The sequence below is a fragment of the Sipha flava genome, unplaced genomic scaffold (genome assembly GCF_003268045.1).
Source record: "Sipha flava isolate LNK unplaced genomic scaffold, YSA_version1 323_pilon_pilon, whole genome shotgun sequence".
In the NCBI taxonomy this organism is placed as follows: Eukaryota; Metazoa; Arthropoda; class Insecta; order Hemiptera; family Aphididae; genus Sipha; species Sipha flava.
In genome coordinates, this window is record NW_020273008.1 from 1,083,045 (window position 1) to 1,088,426 (window position 5,382).

Sequence of the window (5,382 nt, forward strand, 5' to 3'; positions counted from 1 at the left end):
CCCCCCATATCACTCTACTAAGGAACCAACAATATTTGGTCTAAACCTTTTTTTTTCAAATTTTATTCAGTTTTTTTATCAAAATAATAAAATATAAAATATAAAATATAAAATCTTTAAAATAGAAAACTTCTAAAAATAAAATATGTCATATCTATTATTTTACTTCAGATACCATTATTACCAGTACAAATAAACAATGCTTATACAGTCACATAATGGAAATATAAATAGCTAGATATGAAAATACCGATACTCGGATAGTCGGATGTTCCCAATAAGTACATAGGTACTAATAAGTAATTAATTAATTACTAGTAACTAACTGTAATTATTTTATTACATATGAAATATTTTCAAATTGTAATAATAATTGTAATATTCTTACTATAGCCTAATGGCAGGCATCATACAATGTACATATTAATATATTATAACTTTTTCAAATTATTTTTATTCGTGTTTATATGACAAATATAAAAAAAATATATTAAAATAAATACACCTAATAAGTCAATAATAACACTTAATTCTATAAAAAAAAAGCCACCTTCCCAAAAAAGCCGCCATAGGCTATAAGCCTTTTAACCTGCCCCCTAATCCGCCACTGCATATAATATATACTTACAAAGTTCCAAATTTTAAACTCAAACTACAATAATCTTATTTATTGTTATAAAATGATGGAATTTTAAAAAATTATTCATATTATGAAATGTATTTATAGGATGGAATTAGTTTAGATTTCCAACTATAAAATCATTTTTGTATTTTCTTCTATACAGAAGAATTCTATACAGAATTAAAAAATTCATTAAATGAACAATAATAATATTTATTTTCTTACCAAAACAGATTTATATTAATCAAATGCAGTGGAAAACAGTAATAAAATAAATATTAAATAGCATAATGTTACTCGGTATATTCGAATTAAAATTAATTATTACATAAATTAATTGCGTTTTATATGTAAATGACCATGAGAATATTTGCTCATGTTATGAAATGTGTATAGGGTGGTGTTAGTTTAACTATTTATCATTTCATCCAATGATAAAATTCCTTTTGCATTTTTGTCTGCATTTTTTATACATTGTAATTAACTCAATTAACAATATTATTATTTATTTTCTTGGGAAAACGATTAAAATAATCAAATATAGCAACACTTCCGTAAACATATATGAAAATTACAAATGTCTCTACTTAACCAAGTTTTATATATTATTCTTCTCCGGGTGGTACATTGAACATATGTATTAATAAGTTTCATAACTTACAGAGTATTTTTTTTGGAAAGATTCTGGGATTAGAATAAAGCATGCATTTTAATTTTGCTTATTTGTTAATTTGATAATTTTATTTGATTACAGAAAATAAACATGAATTTAATGCTTATATTATATTATCTCAATTTAATTAAAATAAATATTAATATATTGCTTAGTAACTTACACAACGCTCATTGCAGGTCGAATAATTGTTGTTGACTGTGAGCTATACGTAGTACTGTCATAAGATTGATTATTTCGTATACGTCAGTAGGGAGTTTCTGTTAAAGTGCATAAAGTGCATAGGTAAAGTATCTTTAAGTACATCGAATCGTCCTCGGATGACGTCAAGCAAAACCTACATGTATCTACAACTCTAAGAAATGCAGTTTATTAGGCTTATGAATTGCATACTCAAGGTTAAACCATTGATTATAAATACTGTTTATAATCAATGGTTAAACGTAACCTATACTAATTTGTTTTGATTAAAATAAAATATAAACACTGCAATTTGTAAACAGTATTATTACGTTGAGTCGATACTTTAACATAATTTTTATTGTTTTTACTGTAATCATTGTAGTGAGTATTATTAATAACATACTTTTTCCTAAATTTATATAAGCATCATTACGAAAGTGTTATTTATTAATTGTTTTTTTTTACAGTAAATGATAGAACAATTTTTATTCTAATATATGATTTATAGTTTAATTCTTATGCAGGATAACATATTACAAGTATAAAATAATTTAACAAAAAAAAAAAAAACTTAAAAATATGAAGTATTTTTAATTATATTATATTTAATCGTTTCTATATTTTATAATTTAAATGTATACACCTATAATTTCTCACACATCACATTACGCCTTATCTGAAAATATAATGAATATGCAACTATGGAATTTTGGTAGAATGTGGTAAAAAAATATGGATTTTAATATACGCAATCAAATTTAAAAGAAATACATTTGTTCACAATAATATTTGACATAATATATATTATTATATTACATATAATATATGTATACATTATTTGACTTTGTATTTATAGTGCATACTCAAACATTAAGCTAAAAAAAAATAATATGTAAATGTGTTTCTGTTTAATTATTTGAAAACATTTGTATAATATATACAAAATAAACAACTAATTGTACTTGAATATGATCTGATATGATACCCAGGTTTTAAGTTCTCCGTGTAAATAATTGCATAACGTGAACGTATATAATTATACATGATTAAAATATATTTAACCATGTACCAGTTACTAATACAATGTTACATCTAAAAGTATATTAGAAGGCGTTGGTATTAATAATTGCAAAATATGCATTAGTTGTTCAGAGGATATTGATGAGTAATATCCGCTGCAAGTATATAATTCAGTATTGAAAAGGAAATAACATCTTGAAATTGCACTCATTAATAATTACTAATCATTCACTTATAAGTCGAAGTACGTGCTATGTAAATAAATACAAACATTATAATATGTAATAATTATGTCAAAATATACACATCGCACGTATAATAATCCAATACATAAAGTCATAAATAGATACGGGATGTATGCATAGGTGTCCCCAGAAATTGTTTTATGGGGGGGGGGGGGGGAAATTTATTTAAAAAATAAATGTAGTTTTTTCTTGATAAATTTTATACTTACATTTTATTTATACATTATTCTTTTTCCTCAAATATAAGATATATGATAAGTTAAAATAATCCAATTATTAAAGATATTTTTCTTCTATATATAATATATATGTTATAATAAAGTAATCTATGTTTACTAAATTGGCACGTTATAGATAATACTTTGGAAAAGATTTTTAAAATTCTAGGGGGGCAAGTGCCCCCTCCTAGAGACGCTCATGAATGTATGATATTATTTTATACTTATATTATACAATTATTACTATTATTATTATTATTATTATTATACTTATAATTTAATATACGAATATACTGCATAGTAGTAGTCATAGGGGATTGGGCTATTTTTTTATTTTATTTTTTATCCAAATAGCCTAAAATTTGTAAGAAGTGAAATTAATCGAAAATCTAAAACAATATTTAATATTATTATATGTACCTATATAATTTTTATGTAGATAAATAAGCATCGTAGTTAATAAGTTTATTAACGAAGAGAAGTTTTATCATAAATATAAAATGGTAAAATTCGACGAACACTTATCTGCTTTTAAAAATTTATGATGGATCTAAAGTGTCCAAAAGTTATTAATTACCATCTGTTTTAATAGTTCTAAAAACAAGTTATTACAATAATATTAACGAACACTTTTCAGCTTTAAATAAGGTCATTTATTATTTATTTAAAACTCACTGACCTTACAATTAAAGTGAATTCTTGTTAGTAGAAATTCATTCTTTCTTTATTTAAAACAAAGATAAACGATTTTTTTTCTAGAGAGTTGATATTATAGGTACGCCAATTGAATTTAGGTGGAATTTTTTAAATTTTTTAAGTCTATTTCGTTATAGTCAATCTTTTGATGTAGATGAAAATTCTTTTTTTTTTTACTGTAATATCTTATATTATGTACTATACATTTACTTGTACAAAAGTACAAAAAAAAAAATGTTTTATTATCATTTAATTTTAATTTTAACTAGTATGATATATAAATAAAATAATTTGAGTGTCGTAAAAAAGGGTTCACAGTGTGCATTTATTGTAATTTTTTCTTCGTAAAATTAAGTTCTTAACTACAGTTAATTAAATATTTATTGTATATATAGAAACATCTACACTTTATATAATAATAATAATACATGCTACACAGTACCTACATATAGTTTACTCGAGCACTCACCATTTCTATATGTGTCCAAATACTTAGAAAATTTAGAAACCGTATAAATACGAGTATATATCCCGAGAAATAAATTAAAAACATGTTTTTATATACAGTGGATATATAGGTACTTTTTAAATGAATAAATTATATGTTTTTTTTTTTTTTACTAATAATTCGATTTAAATGTAAACACATATAATTCATGTCCCATACATTAAGGTAACATCTCGCTTGTACAGATGATTATTAGATGATAATTTTTAAAATGTAAAATAACGATTTTTCAAAATTATACAACAATCTATATTAAATTTCTAACGGTTCCATTACATACAGGTATATTCAGATAAAATGATATCTTACATAGTAGCACTTATAATATATTCTTAAACGGTAGTTGAACAGAATATATAGTAAATTTTGAGTTATTTAAAAAAAAAAAGAAAAAAAGTTGGTCTTCGTTCTCATCTATATCATAAGATTTCAAAATAATATGTTGTATAGGTACGCATGCGAACACTCGGTACGTAGGAGTGATTTCAATGTTTACATGTTCCTACTCAGAGCACGACCAGACGAATTAATACCAAATCATCCTACGATCTCATAAATGTGATTAGTATGACTCACGGCCGTATTGAACGTATGTGTTTAAAAAATAAAACGTAATAAAAACCAGAAATAATATTTCATAGTCGCAAAATTCAAAAATAAATGCACACCCGTAAACACTTAGTTTGTATAACATCGTATTGGATTTCTTGTACAACGCGTTCAAAAAAAAATAAACAACAACATATAAATCGATTGAATCATTAATTACACGTGCGCATGTGTACGTAATCGATTTATTAGTGTCACCAACAGGACCGACTTAAGGCTAAATGACGCCCGAGGCCAAAATGCCAACTGGCGCCTTTTTTATACAACAACCCGTAATATATATCATAGTACTTAGAAAAAAATTTTGTTCGTGAACAGAAATACGGAAAAATGATATATTATGCTCAACTTGTATATAATTTGCTATCGCCTAATTTTTTAGTCACAAGTCACGACGGCTCGACACGATCCTAATTGAACGATAACAAATATTTGGGAATTATAGCAATATATACGATAAAACATTCTACGCTAAACCATAATAAATATACTTAAAATATACTTATGTTATTTTAATATACGACTAAAAGAAATAACCATAATTATTATAAATATTTCAATACAAAGTTATAGGTGTTTTACATTAAAAAAAAAAAATAATAATAATA

General features: G+C 24.2%; 1 protein-coding gene across 1 annotated transcript in view; it reads right to left on the reverse strand.

The window, feature by feature from the left end:
* LOC112686705 (death-associated inhibitor of apoptosis 1-like) overlaps positions 1–1,558 on the reverse strand; it is a 19,933-nt gene extending 18,375 nt beyond the window's left edge. Inside the window, exon 1 of the mRNA XM_025559118.1 lies at positions 1,459–1,558. The gene's annotated coding sequence lies outside the window, so the exon portion shown is untranslated. The remainder of the gene's footprint in view (positions 1–1,458) is intronic.
* Positions 1,559–5,382: the final 3,824 nt, after the last annotated feature.